Genomic DNA, 23002 nt, shown 5'->3' with positions numbered 1-23002 from the left:
GTAAATACACTGCATTTCTATGTGAGGGACGTAGTTATCAATTTTGTGTTCTACCCTTTGGTCTACGAGTGAGTGCTGGAGTATTTATTGAAGCCTTAGATGCTGTTCTTGGACCACAATTGTTATCACAAATCACAGTTTACGTTGACGACATTGTCATTGCCACCACTACTTGGGAAGAACATGTAAATCTTTTGAAGCAACTTCTGACTAAATTTTCTGACGCAGGTGTCACTATCAATTTATCAAAAACGAAATTAGGGAGGAGAGAAATCAAATTCCTTGGTCACATCATATCAACTGAAGGCATTTATCCAGACTCAAGAAAAATTGATGCAATAAAGAATTTTCCATCCCCACAGAATCGTAAACAACTCAAAGCCTTTCTTGGTCTATCTTCATTCTTCAGGAAATTCGTACCCTACCACCTTCTTAACAGTCCACATCCTCTATCTTTACTCAAAAGAAATAATATTTGGAAATGGACAGAGTTCTGTCAGACAGATTTTGAAGCGATTAAGAATGCTTTAGTTAATGCACCATTGTTATGTCATCCTGACACGACGTCAGACTTTTGCCTAGTAACAGATGCAAGTTCCTATGGGCTCGGAGCATTTTTATTCCAAATTCATGTAGAAGATGAACAAATAGTCATCAAACCTATAAGTTTTGCTAGCCGCACGCTCACCGAATGCGAAAAGTCATATTCAGGGACCGAGCGCGAAACACTTGCCATAGTATGGGCGTTTCGCAAGTATCGCTACTTTCTATGGGGAAAACATACTAAGCTTTATATTGATCATCAAGCTCTTTCTTTCCTGCTATCATGCAAGTTATTACATTCACGTCTTGCATGCTGGTGTGCATCACTACAAGAATATGATTTTGATATTATATATATAAAAGGAGAATCCAACATTATAGCCGATGCTCTATCTTGTTTGCCACAAGGCCTACAAGAATTTTCAGATGTGACAGAACAAACATCAGATTTCAAAATTTTACTCATGTGTGACGGTACATTTGCACCTTACTACAAAAACATGTGCAGGAAGTTAGCCACATTGCAGGACAATGATCCCAGGTGGATCCAGATAAAGAATAAATTACGTGCAGGAACAGACCCACATCTTGAAAAATATTACACGTTACACAAAGAAGTATTATTTCACCGACGAAACCCTGAATCACAGCATTGGTGTGTTTGCTTATCTGAAGCTCATGTTGATGATTTTATTTTATTTACACACAGAACTTGGGGACACTATGGTGTAACCAAATGTACAGATAAGATTATACAATATTGCTATTTTCCAAATTTAAGGCGAAGAGTATTGAGTAAAATTAGGAAATGCATCATATGTCAGAAAGCCAAATATTCTAATCGCACAAGCATGAATGAATTGCACCCAATCATACCTAAGAGGCCATTACAGCTAATTTCTTTAGATATTGCAGGACCCTATACACAAACACGTGGAGGAATGAAATACATCCTTGCTGTGTTAGATGTTTTCACAAAGTATTTAAAAATTATATGCTTTACGTTCAGTTTCTACCACTGCTATTACCAGACGTCTATTAACAGATTATTTTGTAAGAATAGGAAAACCTGAAGTTATGATCACGGATAATGCAGCATATTTTACCAGTTTAAAATTGAAGACATTTATTGAAGAACAGAATGTTAAACATATTTTAATTTCAAGATTTCACGCAGCAGGAAACCCAGTAGAAAGAACATTTCGAGAATTTGGACAGTTTATGAGAACACACACACCAGAGAAGCACACAAAATGGGTAGAATACCTAGCACCATTTGAACAAATAGTGAACAATTTAATTCACATTTCTACTGGATACACACCAACTGAATTAATTATGGATAAAACAGAAAGAAATGAATGGACAGACCCTCTACCTAAATTTACAGCAACAACAAATCATGTTAGTTTAGAAGAAAAGGTAAGACAAGCTTACACAACATTATGTGACAAAGCTAAGGAAAGAAAGCAGAAATATGACAGAGGTGTCAGGAAAGCACAAACATTTCAAGTTGATGAGTTAGTTTTACTAAGAACACATCCTAAACCCACAAAACAAACATTTAAACAGGAAATGGCAGATCTTATACTCTGGACCATACTGAATTGCAAATATTCCACACCCTGGCTGTTACTCATTAGAATATCCATTAACACATAAACCCAGAGGTCTACATCCACACAGACATTTGAAAAAATACATACAGTAAAATGTTAGCTACTGAGGAGAAGATAATATGATATACAGTTATGATGAGCCTACATTTAAGTTACACAGATACTTACAATCTAATGAATGCAGGTAAGTCTAGAAAGCAATGTGAACCATCCAATAGCTAATAAGATATTTGGTTATAAGAGGAGTTGCTATTGAGGCATATACACATTAGAGGAGGCATATACACATTAGAGGAGGCAGAGAACTGAACAGAATTATTTTCTTTAGGAGGCATGTGATAATAGTAATGCTGATATGAGTGATGTGAGTGACTGAATGAGATGAGTGAATGTAATTTTAGTTTAATAAGAGGACAAATAGTAATACAGAGAGAGGTAAATGGTATATAAGATGAGAAAATGGTATTATTATTATTATTATTGTTGAAGTAAAACGTAAGTGGTGATGAATAAGAGGAAAATATAAATATATAATGCTGAGGAATAAGTATGTGTTATTTTGTGAAGAATGAATAATGGATAGGTGAGAATGTTATGAGTAATTGAGAATATGTTGAGAGGAGAGAAACTAGATTTGAACGCTGTATCACATGTACTCATGGAATACAGAATGAAAGTAGTGGAAAGAATATTATTTATTGAAAGATTGGTATGCCTGAGATAATAACTTATGTGATGTCTTATATATTCTTGTAACTAAAGGTGAAAGTATAGATTTATGTGGAAAGAATTATTTACAGCAGCCACTGTTGGAAATATACCAGAAGATTTAAATCTATAACACTTTAACACTAATCTAATGGGAACTTGTAATGAAATTTTTGGAGTTTTGTAGGCTTGACACTTCAGATTGGAAGAATTATTTAAGAGAACATATTTAGCAGTCATCTAATGACATAATTAAAGCTCATCTACTGTACTGAACTAATGCGCCATTAAATAGAAAGGAGAAAACAAAATGTCAGTCCTCTGTTGCGGCTCATACTCTCATCCCTCCCTTAGAAAAATTTATACATGTTGATGAAATATTTGACATTATATAATTCGTGATTATCTGACAGTATGGAGAGACATACACACATTTATTTATGAATAGAATTTTACAGGTACCACAAGGTAAATACAGAATGGATATACAGCATGGAAAGCAGCAGCAATTATCTAAGAAGATTTATTTTTTATTAAGTAAAACATTTATTTATATTGCTTGATACTCATGAAAGGAAGGAGATGAACTACACAAACTTTATAGGAACATGATTGACTTGAACTAATATACATATATTGTTTAACATTTTAGAGGAACTTGGACTTGACTCCAAAACACTAAGGCTTATCAAAGAATCACTGACAGACACTGTATCTAAAGTTAAATTCAGGGGAGAAATCTCTGAACCTTTTCTCATAAAAACTGGAGTACGTCAAGATGACGGGCTATCTCCACTTCTGTTTAATATAGTCCTGGATAAAGTCATTAAGGAATGGGAAAAAGAATTAAAAAATCAATCCTACTGGAAACCAATCGATCTTGGTACAACAAAAGACAACGTGGAGATATCTTGTTTAGCATTCACGGACGACTTGGCCGTACTTGCAGATGATGAAGAAATCGCCACCAAATAAATAGAGATCCTTAAGGAATGCGCGGATAAAGTAGGTTTACAAATTTCGTTTCAAAAGACAGAATTTTTCTGTACGAAATTCCATATACACAGTTTGAACACAAAATATGGAAAAATAAATAGAGTAAAACATTTTAAATACTTAGGTGAAATTTTGGAGCCAACCGGAGGAGAGAAAGTTGCACAGAAGATCAGACAACAGAAAATGAAGAGAGCATATGGTATGACACATGAAATATACAATAAAAAATGCATCTCCTCGAATACAAAAATCAGACACTACTGCGCAGTAATTAAGCCAGCAGCACTATATGCTAGTGAAACGCTCACACTCCACACAAAATGTGATTTAGAAAAAATACTGAAAGAAGAACGCAAAATTATGAGAAAGATTTTAGGTCCAAAATTAACAGAAGAAGGATACCGGATACAATCAAGAAGAACCACAGAAACTATATCAAACCTGGCAGCAGACATAAGAAGGCGAAGATTAAAATTTTATGGACATGTCACTAGACTTCCCCCCACACGACTCACCAACAGAATTCTCACTTACATAGAAAAAGTCAAATCAACAACACCATGAATTATCCAAGTAAAATTAGATCTACAAAAAGCAAATATTGAACTTAAAGATGTCAAAGATAGAAAAACTGTCAGAAATAAGGTGGAAAAGTGGATTGTATTGTCGGAGAAGGAAGCACTAAAGAGACCAGGAACAAAATGGACAGAAGAAAGAAAAAGAAAACATGGAGAACGAATGAAAGAAGTATGGAAGAAACGACGTCAGAAAGCTTTGCGTGATCCTTCTGGGTCCACTCGCGATAAAAAAAAAAAAAAAAAAAAAAAAAAAAAAAAAAAAAAAAATTATATATATATATATATATATATATATATATATATATATATACACACACACACACACACACACACACACACCACACTGATGTACATACTTGTAGGATCCTAAGATATTTAGAGGGGCACCACTCTTAGAAACGGTAATAGAGGGGTACCACTCTTAGAAACAGCAATAGTGGGGACACCACACTTACAAGGGAACCTCCCCATCGCACCCCCGCCAGATTTAGTTATAAGTTGGTACAGTGGATAGGCCTTGAAAAACTGAACACAGATCAATCGAGAAAACAGGAAGAAGTTGTGTGGAAGTATGAAAAAAATAAGCAAAATATACAAACTGAATAGTCTATGCATATGATATACAACATCAAGGACAGCCTGATCTCACGAGCGCCGTGGTCCCGTGGTTAGCGTGAGCAGCTGCAGTGCGAGAGATCCTTGGTTCACATCTACCCTCGAATGAAAATTTTAATTTTTTATTTTCAGACAATTATTATCTGTCCGTCCGATGCGATCACTTTTTTGGGAGTGATTATCACATCCACAAGAAAACCTAAATCGGGCAAGGTAAAAGAATCTTTTTACCCATTCGCCAAGTGTACAAGTTAGGTGAGTCGACAACATATTCTTGTCATATGACGCACATGCCGTCGCCAGTGTCGTATAGAATATATCAGACGTGTTTTCCTGTGGAGGAATCGGTTGACCTATGACCTTGCGATCAAATGTTTTCGGTTCCCATTGGAGAGGAATGTCCTTTTGTCTACTAATCGCACTGTTTTGCGGTGCGGTCGCAAAACACAGACACTAAACTTATTACAGTGAACAGAGACGTCAATGAACGAACGGACAGATCATAACTTTGCGAAAATAAAGTAAGTAAAAATTTTCACCCGAGGAAAGACTTTAACCATGGACCTCTCATTCCGCAGCTGCTCACGCTAACCACGAGACCACGGCGCTCCTGAGCTCGCGCTACCCTTGACGTTGCTTATCTTGCACATGGACTACTCAGTTTGTATATTTTGCTTATTTTTTTCATAGTTCCACACAACTTCTTCCTGTTTTCTCGATTGATCTGTGTTCAGTTTTTCAAGGCCTATCGAATGTGCCAACCTATAACTAAATCTGAGGGGGGTGCGATGGGGAGGTTCCCTTGTTAGAAACAGTATTAGGTATAGGAACTTTTACGTTATATTAAGTTAACATGTATTTTATTTATCATATTTTATTTTGTGTAGTCCATTGTAGGGGATGACTTTACTAGTATTTATGAAGTAGTCAGCAACCATCCCATGAACCTATCCTCCTACAGAGGGCTGTCTTGAAGCTTGAAATATGTGTAAATTTTATTCCAGGAGGCAAGATGAATTTTAAGTTAATGTTCTAGCGAGTTGCCACAATTATCTTCAAATGTTGCAAGTGTAACGAAAAAAAAGAGAGAGCTAACAAATAAAATGTATATTTCAATCTGAATGTAATGTAATTCACATGTCAGCACAATGATACTTAATGTAACGTAAAAATTTACTATATTTTTTTCATTTAATTCTGTATATGCGCTATATGACAATGTAACTATCTCATGTAATGATTAATTGTAAATATTTGTATATTTATGTACTTTACGTAAGAAGTGTATTTTAAGGAGATGTCAATGAACTGCAAAGGGCTTGTGCATGTAGCACATGATTCATATAAATGGAACTGAAAATGCAAAGAAGAAACCAACGTGATGGAACACTGGTCAAGCAATATTTACGTAGTGTCAATATGCTTTGAAGTGTATGGTGTTGTGGAAGCCGGCAGGTCTTCAGGTTGGTGTAAAAGACAAGCTCATCACCTGTCGTAGGCAGTGAGGTGTTTCCTGTGCCCTCATTGACCATTTATACCCCGGTAGACGCCACCAAAATTCGACTGCTGGAGATCACAATTTCGTGTTGACACATTGAACAAACTTTGGATTTTCTTCAAGTCACACGCAAGAGATCCAGGCAGTACACACACACTCAGAATCCGATACTACGTTTAAAGACATTGGAGCAATATAATAGAAACATTTATTGTTTGAATTAATTCGATTGTAAACACGAATCATGTGAACTGAATTCAAACGCTGTGCTAAGCAACGATAATACGCTGCAATTCAAAGACATTAATGTTTCGACTCCTAAAGAAGATACACACCAAAAAGACTGTATACAAAGACTGATATGCAAAGAGCATTGTGCACAGAAATATTTTTTGTAATATGGAAATTTCTTATTTTCTCATATATATATATATATATATATATATATATATATATATATATATATATATATCTGTGTAAATTTGCTATACTGCCGCGCTCGCTTGCGGAGCGTGTCAGTAGAGGAGGCATTGTAATGATACTTTGACTTCCGCAAAGTTATAATTTACGATCGCGCACGCAGAAGAGCGCTGCGCCAGCGACCGATTTTATAAATAATTGTTTTTTTTTTACTTTTGCGTAGTTTTTTTGTTTTTAAGAACTAATGGATGTCTCTCTCTCTCTTGTCTTGATACGAAAGACGTGTATTTTTCCGCGATGTGTTGAGTGTGCTTTTGGTGAAAATTAAAGTTACATTACAAAGCGATGTTGTTTCAATAGCTAATGAGGAGAAGATAATAAAAGGTAACACTACAATTCTTGTCTTGATACGAAAGGCGTGTATTTTTCCGCGATGTGTTGAATGTGCTTTTGGTGAAAATTAAACTTACATTACAAAGCGATGTTGTTTCAATAGCTAATGAGGAGAAGATAATAAAAGGTAACACTACAGCGGCTAAAACTGAAATGTCGCACGCAGCGAGCAGGAAGGGTCAGGTTTTAAGAGTGAGAGAGAGATGAAGCTTACCGACGCTGTTCACTACGCTGTCTGTACTTACACTCTCGCCACATGTTCTTGGGCTCCTGCTCCAAATGAGTGTATTTATGTGCTTCAAAGTGACGAACATTAATGTCAAAAAGCGGAATAATGTCACAAAGTGGAATAGATGTACCTCATCAACATTTTTTTTTTTTTCAATGATGACCAGCAAAACAGAAGTGGGATTACGCGTGACAAAGCTAGATGAGTTGTTACAGTGGGTTCTGTTTAAAATTACATTAACATACATAAATATAGAAACGAAGCACACAAGTATCATATCAAATTGTTGCAAATACCATATCAATAACTAAAAAAAAGTTAAATGTCTCCTAGGGCTAACCATCCAAGTGTAATAACATTCACATTTTGAGAAGAATTTTGTCGTAACTCAATATATTTGCTGAACACCATTAAGTGAGAGTGACAAAGAAAAGTGACACCAGTTTGGTGCAGGTGGGACATAGATTGTGTCGTAGGATGTCAACGTTGTAGCTAACGAGAGGAGAGAAATAAAACTCGACGAGAATTTAGAGATTTCCACAGTGAACACAGAAAGCGTAAGGAATTGGATTAGAAAAGACTAAGTTGAGCATAATTTCTGAAGGACTGTCCCTTTATGAAGGTATAGTGCATGACGCATCGTTGACACGACGTTGTTGCCTACTTAACTGTGTAAATGACAATTCTGTGACTCCAAGAGAGCTGCTTCATACTTCTTCCTCAAACTCTACTTCTCTCACATAAAAAAAAACTTTACTGTGCGACCAAATTTGCCTTCTTTATCCTTTGAACATTTTGCGACTAATTTTGCTTTGCCACCAAATTCGCCGTCATCATCCTCTCAACATTTTGCGACTAAACTCGCCGTCTCTATAACTCCATGGTGCTGGCCTCCTCAGGCCCAGCTGGTTGCTTAAAACTCCATCTATCATTGGTTATCTCGCAGTGTCCTGGGACACGTCATACAGTTAAATGCTACTACTTCAATAGTCGGTATTCCTTCGGAAAATACAACGGCAAAGCAGTGTCAAAGAAGGCTCAAGGTTTTGAACAGAGATTTCCGCTTACTGGCGGTTTAGCTGCGGGCTAGATGCGGTTCGCGTCTGATGTTGCCTGATCAGCTGTCGTCAGAGAGCACGGAACACTGTTCTCGTGAATTCTTCTTCGACATGAAAGATTAAAGTCTGGGCTGAATAGTTTTGTGTCTGTTGAAAGTTGACAGATGAAAGTGAGTAGGATGGATTATGTCGCGAAATGGAAAAGTGAAGAAACGACACAGACAGCTAAGGGTCCGCGTGATCGCCAACCGCATCACGTAAGGTACGTGCCCTTGCGGGTGTGGTTCTCTTGTTCATCCAACAGACTAGGTATATGGCCAAAGCTTGCCCGTTCTGTGGGTGCGATTCACTCTGTTTACGTTATCTATCACGGGGGTAGGCATGTGGCATGTCCCTCCAGATAAACATTTAAATACAAATGAAAATAAAGCATGGTTACATCCTAAACTACTCTTCCAAAACAATTTATTATCTAAGACATCATTATTACTAAACAAATAATTGGCAGTACTCGGGAACTTACTCTAGCATACTTGAAATCCTACAAAATGATTATCCTCGTCAGTCTAGTAGCACAGTGACACATGGAAACACTAGGTTGATACAAACACTAAATTACTGGTGCTGGCAAACTCTAGCAAAATTCTCTAAATATTTGATAATAGCATCAGTAAGACATGGACAAAATGAACAGCAGTAAAAATAATACATCGACAAAAGTAATTAGACATGATCAATTGGACATAAGTAATTGGCAACTCGTCATAGTGATATAAGTGGTGGCAAAACCGCAACAAAAGCAAAAGTTTAAAATATTATTTCCTTCAAACAAAACTTCCTTATTCTCCAGTTACATTTGTAGCAAAATGAATGCAAGTATTCCTTGGTATTCCTTTATGCTCTCGTTTGCATCTCCATACCAACTGATCTTTGGTACTTCTACCCACAAGAAAACTGTCATTAAGTAATGGCAATGTTGTGTGTAATGCTGTGGAATAGTGTGATGTCACGTTAATACTTCCTTTAACAAGATTCTGATGAAAAGTGGTTGTGTGTCTCCTTCAATGAACAGACCAATAATTATTAAACATGTGATATACTGTTTGCTGTGTTGATTTGTTTTTGCAAATATGTGTGATTATCAGTCGCCCAGTCAATCATTCAAAGATATGATTGTTGTTCATTTTGTTAATTCTCTCACCTACCTGCTTCCATATAATCATTATCGGTGGCTCGACGAAGCTAGTTGCATCTCGGAAGACGTCGATATGACTTACCTGTCGGCGCTTTTGTTTTTAATAAAATTAGAGTTCATTTGCCATATAAAAAGTGTGTAGGGGGCAAAGTAAGTTCCTTACTATTGAAAGTGTGTGCAAAGTTATTCAAAGGGTTTGTTATATAATGGTTAAGAGTTTCTGTGTTGAGATTCAGTGTAGCTTGAGGTGCTAAGGTGCGACACGCGTCGCGCTCGTGAGATTGTAAGTTGCTGACAGCACAGCTGACAGTACGGCTGCGTCCGGTTTCACTGGCTCGGCGGCATAACTGGCGTTCACGCTTGGTCCCTCCTCTTGCTACGCGTGGAGTTAATCTCTCAGTACAGTTACAAAATTTCCTTCCAGAGTTATCTTATGTTGTTCACGACAGTTATGCATGGAGGATGTTCTTTTCTAAGGGACTCTAATAACTTCAATCGCTAGAGGTCACAAAACTATCGGGTTCCAATTATTTTACTTAAACACTCTGTTCTTCTAAAATTTAGGTAACTGACAGGTGTCAGGCTTCTAGATAAACTGTATTTTGCGATGGCATTCCAAACCCAACTCCTTGGCTAACGCGTTTCCCACACAGCGGTCGTTTACAGGACAGATATAGCGGCAGGTGCCGGCTTCCTTGACGCCATATAGATCCATTTATTAACCGTGGTAGTAATACAACATAGGCGGAGGTCGATCTGAAATTCCAACGTTTTGTATTCCTGATGGTTTAGACAATGCGTACCAGGAAAAGTTCTCTCACGATTTTTGTTCCATACTGAAAATTCAAATACACAATACACATAGATTCCCGTCTTCAGATAAGACTAATAAAATCTGTAGGGCAATATCAAGCTGGTGATTTTATTTCTATAACCATCCCTTTAGGTTTGCTGTTTAAACTGCAATGTACGAATGTGTAGCATGGCTGAGGCACGTGGCCTGCAGGGCGATGGTATGGAGGTGAGGAGGGGCGAGGGGAGAGGTGCAGATGCTGCACGCACCAAAGACAGAGGCGGTGGGTGGGGAAGGGGGAACTGCAATGGCCGCTCTCTCTATGCAGGCTGTAGGATGGTGAGGGAAGGAAAGGGAAGAGAAGGGGACCGCATCGCCAGCTGACAGAGAGGGGCAGGGCTCGGCGCATGTGGACAGCTGTAGACAACAGCGGCGGTATTTACGCGACTGCTTCCATGGTATTTGATATACAGAAATACGTGGTACCAAAAAACTTACTTTGTTGTCTGTTCAACATCGCATCATGAAAACAATAAAACAGCACTTGAGGAAGACTCCTTTTACTTTAGAGTAACATATTGGTTGTTTAACTTGGATGTATTTATTCATGTTATTATCGTTGTGTGATCATTTAGCAAAACATACATGTAATAGGGCGTATTTCAAAGGACAGGTAGACGGCAGCATGTAGTCATTGATCTACTGGCAGTTACGAAGGCATATTACTATCATGTTTTTATGGTAAAGCTTTAATACCTGTGTTCGTGCACTATTCACTAAATTAACAGGTGAAATGTGAATCCCTTTGATATATTCTAGATTAACTGATTCTTTCTCTAAGTTTTCTGCTGACAAGGACAACTTTCCCCTTAATTCCATGATTAAAGAATGTTTGTGTTTTTAATTTTCGACTGCTACGATAACATTACTGGAGACGTTAAATGACAAGACAAAATGATTACATAACTTCAATCACTTCCATTAACATGTGAGTCATAAATTCTATTACTAGTTACCAGTGGTTACCAATTCTTATGTCTACTTATAACTGACATTCACAACTTAATTGAAGGTATAGTAACGACGGTGTTTTCCGTCAATTGATTCTCTTGCTGCATGTAGGACTTTTCCAACTGTTTACATACCACCTCAGATCTACTCTCTGGAACGTAAATCATAGGGTTTGACCTTAGAGCATATCTACGTTGCTATCTAGGCGGTTGTATTACCTTCTTTCTTGCTTTTTTGGGTGGAACTACTGGCGTAATAGGCCGAGCTTCTCCGGTCGGAATTTCGTGCTGAACCAAATCCGTAGCTGGTAGAAACTGCCTCTCTTCAAATAACCACGAAAATTCCTCTAATACTGGCTGCAACATCCTTTTCTCCTCACTGTTTAAATGACCTGACTTCTCTGATAACTGACTCCTTGACGTCGAGGCGACATATCGCACTTCTCTAACTGAACATTTGTTTCCTCTCCTTCCTTTCTCATCTTTATCTCGCTGCTTCTCAGCTCCTCTTATTTCCTCAAAAACTTCTTGTCCACTGGCAACAATAGTACCCTTTGGTATCACAACATCTTTTACACCAAAATTATCTATACTTACGGGTATCGCAAAACCCTTCTGTCTCCTTTCCGGTCGGCAGATACTTCTCTTTGTATGGACTGACTGACGATCTAAAACATCATTGTGGGTGAGCGGGTCAACCAGAATGTCTGTCTTAGGCTGTTCTTGACTTTTGATATCTATCCAGAGAATCTTTCCACTTCCGCCTTTTATCCTCACAGGGTCAGTGGTTTTTATCGCCCACATCTGCGGTTTTATGGGAGACTGAACGGCGCCTTTCACAGCTCCCTCACGTCTGACGGGGGTGCGCACTGCCAAATCGGTGAATTGCTTCGCCGAACTGCACAGTTCGCGTTCGATAATCCACTATCCCCTGATAACGGTGCAGGAAGTCATTCCCCAGTATGACGTCAAATTCACCCTTCTTTAGCCTTACTACTTCCATCCTCTGACTGTATTTACCCTCGCCTATTTGCAGATTCACTACAAACGAACCTGCAGGGACAATTACTTCCTCTCCAAGGCCACTGATATGGTACCAGGGTGGCTGTAACGCCCTTTGATCATTTTTCTCCACAAACAGTACACTAACTTGAGCACCAGTATCAACTAAAATTCTAACTGATTTGTTCCCGAGTACGCCAACTAGACTAACGTGTTCCACCTCTTTACATTTTTCGGTACTAACCGGGTGTATTATTTTTGTGGGGGGCGCGGGTGGGTGGCGGAACCTGCCCCCCAAGCGTTTCCCTGATACGACCCCGCATTGTGGCGGTGGCCGCGCATTAGATTAGAAAATGGTGACTTTGTGGGGCAAACATTATTAGTATGACCGACTGTCTGGCAAATAGTGCAATACGGCGCGCGACAGCGCATTGCCGTATGGTTGGGCTTCCCACAACGCTGACAAAATACTTCTTTTGCTGGGACCGGTACTGGGTCCGGCGGGTGTGGTGCCGCAGCGCAAAAACGCAATACCTCTTTGCGTAACATTGCCAAACGAACAGCTTCAAACAGAGAAGTGGGGGAGGCTGCTTTGACTTCTCCTCCGATGCGGGGGGTCAATACCGCAAACAAATGCATCAATTGCACGTGCTTCGGCTTCTGAGCGCAAAATTCTGTTTTCACTGGCATTTTCGCCTAGCTTATAGGTACGACAAGACACTGCTCGTATGCGATCTGCAAAGGCATCAAAATTCTCATTAGGCTTCTGCCTAAGGGTTGAACATTGATCTCTGTAATATCCGGTACCTCTGGCATCGGAATAACGCATAGTCAATCCGCTGGTCAATACTTCAATATCGTGCGTGTCACGCAATTCGTCCACCGTCTCTATAAACATTCGGGCTTCCCCTGTCAACTTCAGTCTGGCTACATTGACCAATAGATCATCCGGCCAGGCACACGTGCGACCCACATCACGAATATTTTGTAAAAACATAGTCACATTTTCGTGGGACTTCCCAGAAAACGTGGGGATGAAATCAGCAGCAGGAAAATTGCTTACAGTCGCCATGTTAACAGAAATTGTGGCGTTTGTATTAGAGACAGAATTAGTGTTAGTTGCGTCTGTTTGATCATTTGTTACAGGGGTGGAGCTGGCCACAGGTATGGAAGTTCGCGCACTAGCTTCCAGCGTCTGTTTCAAGACGCGGTTTTGCTCAAGTAGCTCCTGATTTTGTGTGAATAACTGGCGCATTTGTGCATTTATGGCCTCGAGTGGGTCTTGTGAGGCAGGTGCCTCTGCGAGGGTATCCCGTTCCGTCGCTCGTGTTCCTATCGGCATGTTTACAATTTTATGGGACGCTAGTGACCAAAAAAAAGTAATGATTGTTACAAAAAAAGGACGGCCACAAAGATTCTCAATCCAGTGGCGGAAGATCGTCGAAGCTATTGTTGAAAGCATCGCGGCGACTTACATGGCGATGGAGGCGGTGCGATGCATTGGTGGTGGCGACAGCGTGGTGCAGTGGCTGCGGCAGGCGGTGGTCGGCGAGCGGCGGCGGCGGCGTCGTCCGGACCCTCGGGCGGCGGCAAATGTGTTGGCGGCGGACGGCGCTGGCTCGGCCGGTTGGCGATGGCGGCAGGCCCCTGGCGCGTCGGCTGACGGCGGCCCGGCCGGTCGCGCAGCGCAGGCCCCTCGAACTCAGGCAGCGGGCAGCACAGGCGTCTAAAGCTAGCGAAATGAGGGATGCTCAACTACCGGACCTACCGATAGATGGCTCTACCAGCTGATTACTGTCGTCTGTATTGCCCGCCATATTTGAATTTGCCAAGAAGTTTCTCTCGGTCTGTACGGTGTATAAGGAATTAAGGATTATCGAAATGGTGATTTCTTGTTCCGCTTTCAAATGCACGAAGCGATGGAGTAAGGAAAGTGACTTACCATTTCACAGGTAATAGGACTACCGATACAATACAACAACAATACAGACTTAGTGCGTTTGCTAATTGGATGTTTTCGAACAGGTTTCCTCTAAAGCACCCAGAGCTGCTAAAGAAGTGGATTACTTCCGTGAAGCGGAAAGATTTTAAACCTACGTCTTGCAGTTTTCTTTGCGGAAACCTTTTCCGGCAAGATGATTACGTAGTGGGCCCTGGAACGTGGAAGAAACGTCTCAGACACGAAGCAGTGCCATCAATTTTTTACTTTCCGACACATTTGATGCCACCAAATAAACAGCCACGACGACATGTTAGGATTTTGAGTGACAATGATGCTTCTCCATTTGAGGCAGCTAATTAATTTCCTTGCTATGTGTGTGGTTTTGACTTTTGTGAATTTATTTCGTACGGACACAAATGCGCTACATAGGTCTAAGCAATGTTGTAATACAGTTCCGTATTTTTGTTTTTAGCGTTCTGTCCTGGAATCCGTGCTTGATTTGCCCTCTGCAGAAGCTACTGATTGCGTGGAGAATGTTGTCAATGAGAATTCTTCCGTGGAAAGCATGTCCCATTTATACAATGCAGAAGCTGCGAATTGTGTCGAAATCGTTAGTATAAGGATGTTTTCACACCCCCAAAGTTTTCTTATAATATTTTTTCATCAAGCCTTGAGTTATTTCAATCATATATAACGAAATTATTTCTTTATTTCAGAGTGCAGTTGGTTCTCAAGTAATTGATTGTGGTATACAGTCGAAAGTAGAAATGGAAGACAAGGCGACCAAAACTTGCAATTTTTTCTCAGACATTGTGCACGAATTAAAACGTAAACTGAAGTGTGAAGTGTGTCCGTGAAAAACTTCAAAGAAGAGAGAAGAAAGTGTATTCCATGGATGACATCATAAGTTCATTGAAGGAGAAGGGGCATCTTCCTGAGAAGTTACATAACTTCCTCAATCATCAGAAAGGAACACAAGTGGAATTAGTGTGCAATTTAGTGGACAACTCTCTCTCGTCAAAGGGTAATAGATACACGACAAATGTGAAAATGTTTGCGATGACTGTGTACTTTTATTCACCAGCAGCATATGAATACCTGCAAAAATTAATGCCTCTGACCCATAAATCATTGATTTCCAAAGGGGTGGCAAGTGTCGACTGTGAAACTGGCTTCTTAAAAGATGTTTTTAAGTACGTTGATTCGAACCCAATCGTAAGGGACCAGTTCAGCAATTCATGTCTAATTGTAGACAGTGTGGCACTTAGGAAGCAAGTAGTTTGGGACCAAGGAACTAAGCAATACACAGGTTTTTTAGAGTTTGGTGGGGAAGTGCCTCAGTCAAAAGATGTAATAGAGGCATCTGAGGCTCTGGTTTTCATGCTTGTCTCTATTAAAGGCAAATTTATATGCCCGATTGCATATTTCTTTATCAATGGTGTACAGGCAAATAATCAGGCCACACTGATGAAATCCGCTTTAGAGAGGCTGCATAGTTCTGGCATTAGGGTTTGGTGTGTTACATGTGATGGCTGCAAGGTAAATATAAGCACTTTACATACACTTGGCTGTACTTTAAATTTTTCCAAGGGTGATTTTAAGAGCTACAATGTTTATTGTATGTTGGATATGTCATATGATGAAGTTTGCCAGAAATGCTCTAGCAGAAGTATCTGCTATTGAGTCTCCAACTGGCATTATTAGATGGCATTTCATTGAGCAATTGAACAGGGTACAACAAGAAGAAGGTATGACATTTGCCAACAAACTATCAGGACAACATATAAGTTACGTAAATAGAAAAATGAATGTTTCATTAGCTCCACAGACTTTGAGTTCTAGTGTGGCAGATAGTATAGAATTTTTGAGGAGGGTTGGTGATCCAAATATTAAAGGAAGTGAAGCAACAGTAGAATTTTTGTATAATATTGATAGGATTTTTGATATTCTGAACTCCAGAAATCCATTAGGTAAAGGGTATAAGAGCCCCCTGAGACTTGACAACAAATCTTATTGGCTTGGTATTTAAAAAAAAATTAAATTAAAAAAAAAATGGTTCAAATGGCTCTGAGCACTATGGAACTTAGCATCTATGATCATCAGTCCCCTAGAACTTAGAACTTCTTAAACCTAACTAACCTAAGGACATCACACAACACCTATTCAACACGTTGGTATTTTCAGACACACTGAAAATTATATCAAAAGCTTAAAAATCATTGGTGTTCCATTGCTGCTCCATGCAAGAAACACTTTTGCTTTTGGGATAATTTTCAATATGCAATCAGTAAGGTACAGAGCTCTGACAAGTATGCTTCGTGTTGAATCTCCTTTGAAGCATTTGCTAACATATAAACTGTCACAAGACCACATAGAGCTTTTTTTCCCCTGCATTCGGTCCAGATGTGGTTGGAACAACAATCCAAATGCATACCAGTTCAAATGTGCCATGAGAAAGTTGCTCTTGGGTAACAGTGTCACTGCAATGAATGGGAATTGCTCAAATTTTAATGTGTGTTGTTTGCCACCTGTTTATGATTTTCATGCAAGAAAGCATGTAGTAGAAAGTGATGAAAGTGCTGCAGAAAATGAAGTAGAGGAGTGGTGTGCACTTCTTGATGATAAGATTAAGTTCTCATTTCACAAGTAAAGCATACTCTATTATATTGCAGGGTGTGTGTCATTGCGCCTTTCAAGGCAGATCACATGCAAAGACTGTCTTCACATACTGAAGCCACCAGTAGTTAAATCTGCATTAGAATGTGATTCTCTCTATGCTTTTCCCAATATGGCCGATAAAAATGCATTTGTAAATTTTGTTATCTGGGGAAAACTGGTTAAAACAAGTGACTGCGTGTACTCTGTTGTAGAATACTCAGAAACTGTTTTAGATGTTTGTGACTGCTGGGGATACGTGACAGAAATATATACAGGCCAAGATTTTGCATTGTGTTAAAAAGAAATTTGTAGATTACCCATTTCCTGCTCTTGGTCATGATTACCGTTATGAAATTAGGATTGAGGACTTACATCAGACTCAACTTGTTTGTAAGATTGCATCCCTATACTCCTGCATACGCTTAAAAACATGTGGAAAAAAAGCCTGCTGAGAAAATTTTAAACAACAAATCAAGTATAAGGCAGAAGTTAAATAAACTCATATTGTTTAATCATGTATAGTGCTCAAATTGGAAAAATTATGTAATGGGACATTCCATGCAGATGGGTGTGACATTTTGACAGATTTTTTAAAACTATTTTGTCCATAGATTTGTTGTTGTGTAATGATGAACTTCAAAAGATGAATCACATTGAAGTAAAATTAAGTCTTTACATCCTGTGTAGATATTGTAACAAAATTATAATTGTTTATTATATAAGCTTATTTTAAGATGTTTGGTGTTACAGAATATGCACTTGCATTAAAAACGGGTGATTTGTGTGAAATTAATGAAAAAAAAAATGTTCTGAGACTTATTTGACAGATGGCTTTCAGTGTGAGAAAATATGTTCCTCAATAACTATGTTAACTTGAATTTTTCACTTTAAGAAAACAGTTGTTTTAATACTTCCTATAATGAACACAATGTTCCAGTTGATCATAAGCATTCTTATTACTTTATAACCATTCTAGAGTAAGGGGACCTGAGTCAGGCAAAACCTAATTTTCTGAATTTTGTCTTTATTTTGCTAGGATGTCTTTCTATTATATTTTCCTGTGTTGAGGGGGGGGGGGGGGAGAAGAGAATGCAAATAATCATATAGAATTATCTTTCTAGCACTACAAAGTGCAGAATACAGTGATTACAGGTACACGTGGAAATCTAGGAAATTTCAGTAATGTTACATGCCTAATTTTCATTAACATTTACCTTAATTATACGGTTACACTTTTTGCTGATTTGAACTGTGTACTACATGTTAAAAAGATTTTGTTTGGTCATAGTAATAAAAGCATTTCATTTTGTTAGTTCATATGTCCCATACGGAACTGAAATTATCGAGTTATGATGACAAAGGAAGGAAATAACATTAAGGAATCTTACTTCCCAGAAATTATGTAACAATGGTTACACTTTTTGCTAGTTAACTTTAACATAAACCATTTAGTTTTCCATTAAGAGTGAAAGCAGTTGCACGAGTCACGTAAAGAACAAAGTTTCCCATAGGAAACTAAAGTATTATATGTTTGAGTTACTGCAGACCCAAAGTATTGTGATCTTCATATTTCTATTTAAAAAAGTTTGTAACTCAAATTCACAGACATTCTGGAATCTGTACATACATGCGTGTAGCAAGGTACTTTTCATGTGCCATGTGGAACCTTTAATACCAGCACTGTCTGAATGCATTATTTACCATTTAGAAGAAGAAATATTAGTGTACAGAATAACAAACCTCATGAAAAATGCGAGAGATTGTTCTGTACAGAACTTGGAATGGCTCTTTATCAATAGCAGGTAAAAAAGAAGGCTTCTATTAAATGTTCAAAGAAACCAGTCAGTACCTTTTAATTCGCCATAGAGGTGATACAGTAATAAAACAATTTACTTTTTTCAGAATTTCTGCTAAGTATTAAAAGTGTGAAGACGTATTCAATTAGTATTTGCTTTACCAATAACTTGTAGTACAAGCACACGTACAAGCAAATAATTATGGGAGTCAAGAGTTATGTTAAAATTAAAGATACTGTTATTACTTGCTCACAAAGCATTGTAGTTGCTGTACAGTTTATGCTGCATGTGGTGTACCCAATGTGATTCCTGGAGGACATAATATTCTGTTATCCCATGGGAGTGCACTGGTACCACACCTATTGAAAGTACGTTTTGTTGTGGAATAGTTGTATCAGATGTCTGTACCAGAAAACAAATCTCCACTGTGACACCCTTATGTTCTTGGTATGCTATTAGCTATTATTACAGGAATACTCTTCACATGGAGGAGGAAGCATAGTGAGATTTTCTTTTTCATCATTTCCAACATTGTACACAACTTTCTTGCACTTTTATGTTATCACATTTTTTCCCTTGATAATCAAAAAGAGAGAGGGGGGGGAAAAAAAATTAAGCGAGCTTTCATAACTGAAAACTGCACTTGCATCATTTGTTATTTTCAAAATGTTACTCTCTTTCCAAATACTGTCCTATTTCTTCAAACCAATTTTGAATTTCTCAGGTTATTACATATTATTTACTGTACATTGTCCACCAATACTTCGGGTCTAGTGCAGCAGGGGATACAACCTGTCGGCTTTGGACAAGGACGTCACAAGCCGCCAGAGAGCAGTTTCCCATTTTCGCTTTTGCTGTTATGTTTCAGTTTTGTTTTTTTACTGATTGATTAATAAAGTGGATCTGTTTATTCTATCTCGTGAGATTTTTTTTTTTTTTAAAAAGCCAAAAAACACTTATCAGCCACTGAAGGGAGCTACAACACTAAGAAGAATCGCTTCTCGATTGGCCACTTGTGACGTCATTGTCCAAAGCCGACGGGTTGTATCCCCTGCTGCACTAGTCCCAATACTTCTGTTATTACCAGATAGTTTGTAATGTGGCACTACCTTTGTGCCACTGGTATGGGCTAGTGTACTTTTGAAGATAAGAAAATCGACTGGACTAGATTGTCCTGTCAGTATAGGACAAATTCAGACAATATGGAACTTTTTACACTAAATTTGCAATATAATGTCACCCTTGTCTCACACAGATTGTAGCAGCCATTGGGGTGCCTGTCTGGCCAGCTTCTGCAGCTTTCACTTTCAGGTTTGTTTTTTGCTTGGGCCGTATACTGACAACCAGTCATTCCAGTGATTGACACCATGTCAAAGACTGGAACCAAGATTCACAGAAATAGAATTCTATGGTTGTAATTCAAAGTGTAATTAATTTTGCTCACTGACATGTTTTGAATCAATTTTAAAATTGTTTGGGTGTCAGGCTGGAAAATTACAGTTTTAAGACACCCCAACCTTAAAATTAACAGCTGTGATTGAGGTTATTTTCAACAAGTTCCTTCACTTCCTACATCATCATGGATCAGTCCAATATAATATTATTACTAGACTTAACTTCCAAATGATACAAGTCAAGCATTTAAGAGGAGCCTTAACGTTGGGCTTTGTGATTATCTCATTTAAATGTATTTCTTGTCTCGTATCAAAGACTGTAGCACTGTTAAAAACTGGTGCTTCTACCATATCACTCAGTTTAAATACACCGTGTCATGTACAGGCGTTAATAAAATCATGGCATTTAAATTACTGATCAAAGAGAGTGCCAAATTCGTAAGTGCATGTTGCAATTACAGTGTCAGCATATATGCAGATCGGTAATGCATCACTTCAGATAAAGAAAAAATAACGATTTTTTCTGTTCATACGTAAGTAATACTTTAATAGTTCAGTTGTAATTTCTGTTGTCAGTAAAGATACCCCTAAGCACACGATGTCAATTTTTTTTCAAGAGACGTCTTCACTGTTGTCCACACTTGATTTTTCGAATTATTCCAGTAGTTAAAACCTTCGGCAAGTAAGGTAATCTGTTGACCTCCATTGAATCTTAAATAGTGTTTTAAAATGGGCAAATAAGTAAAGCACTCATAAAATAGTAAACAATTTATAGGTCAGCTTGTCAAACTTTCAAAACACACTCGAATTTAGGAATTTCATAGCAGAGCTGTCACTGTTTTTTCTTGCTAGATTAGAAACAGTTCATTATGTTGATGTGTAGATATCTAGAACATCCAATATAAAATACTTATGAGGGCGCAGAACGAAAAACATTTTCATCCGTGTTTTGACACTTCGTTTTTTTGCCAAATTCAGATATGGCGGACACTCAATGATATAATCTCTTGGCGGCACGTGCTAGAGCCATCTATTGGTAGGTCCGGTAGTTGAGCATCCCTCATTTCACTAGCTTTCGACGCCTGTGCGGGCAGCGCGGCGGCGGCGTCCGGCTCACGTGGCTGACTAGCGTGGGCTGCCTCACTGCAGCGCGCGCCCTGTGCGTGTTTAGTGGAGCAGCCACGGCCCACGTGGAGCAAACGTGGCAGCCGGTTGGCGCATTCCATGCGCGAAGTTCACGGCGTCTCGCCGGGAAAAATTTTGTGTAGTGACAAAGTCACTACAGGAACGTATCCGCACTTCTGACACCAATTGTACAGGATGGCGGGTATGGGCAGGCGGTGGGCGTTATGGAATAATAGAGTAATTTTTAAAGAAAGGCCATTTATTGGCTAAAGCATGTTGAAAGGGGATACATAGGCCTAGGGAGGTGAGGGTGAGCCAGAGCTTACAATTTGGCGAACATTGTTCGCAAAGCTACCGAAAGTGGTTGTCTGCCAAAACTAAGTACACAGTGCCGCAGCACCGGGAGAAGCGGGAGATGTTCAGTGCTACAGGGCACGCATCCGACTTGCGGGTGAGCAAGAATACAAGAGAGCGGGCCCGGCGACGGGCGGCCAGGTATGTTCGACGCACCACGCAGCTTCCTCCGCCCTGATTGGTCAGGACCGAGCAAACCGTGCGGGCGGCATGGAACTTTCCAGAGCGTTGCCTGCTAAGCGACGCCTGGGGTGGCGTTACCTCGTAAGCACATGAAAGAGGCGCGTGATCAAGGTGCCCTTCCTTGGTGCTGACTTCCTGTTAGTAGACCGTGGGACGAAAGAATCTACAGGCAGCTAACACTGCCAGCCGTGGCTTGACCGCAATGGAAAAATGAAGTTACCGGTTGGAGGCTCATATAATAAAGTAAAATCACCTTATTGTCTGGCTCATCCTTTACAGTTATCTACTACAATATTTTAGAAACTCCATAGAAAAGTTTTCTTCTTCTTCGGCTCGGTTGGAGGCTTCTTCTTCCTCCTCCTCCTCCATCTCCTAAGTAGAATGTTGTTCTCACTTGTAGGTACATACAATGTACTGTTTTCAACCATCCACAGTCTCCTTTGTATTTAACAGTGAAATCCTCTTTGCATCCACAATGTGGATGCTTATTCTTTTAAATTCACGGAAACCTATTTTGAGTTTTCTGCATATTGGATCTGTCCTTCCAAAGGTTATGTACTTTTCATTCTCTTCCTTTGTTTTCTCAAACCGCTTAAGCTTACTTGCATTTTAGTTTTATTACATTTCTAAGAGGTTTACATTGCTTTATTTATTTCTTTTCCTGTACATTTTTATATTTTCATGATCGACTGAAGTATTTCTTCCGTTATCCAAGGTTTCTTCACAGTTACTTTTCTTATGCACACAATTGTCTGTCTGACTTCCTTGATTGCTCTTTCTAGGGATTTCCAATCCTCTTCAGTTTCTCAAATAAATATTTCATTTCAAAATGGTATTTGGTTTTTTGTCAACATGGTAGCAGATGTGTTTTGACAAATTGCTACAGTTGTAAC

The sequence above is a fragment of the Schistocerca piceifrons genome, chromosome 2, assembly GCF_021461385.2.
Source record: "Schistocerca piceifrons isolate TAMUIC-IGC-003096 chromosome 2, iqSchPice1.1, whole genome shotgun sequence".
Lineage (NCBI taxonomy): Eukaryota > Metazoa > Arthropoda > Insecta > Orthoptera > Acrididae > Schistocerca > Schistocerca piceifrons.
This window is presented reverse-complemented; position numbering follows the sequence as displayed.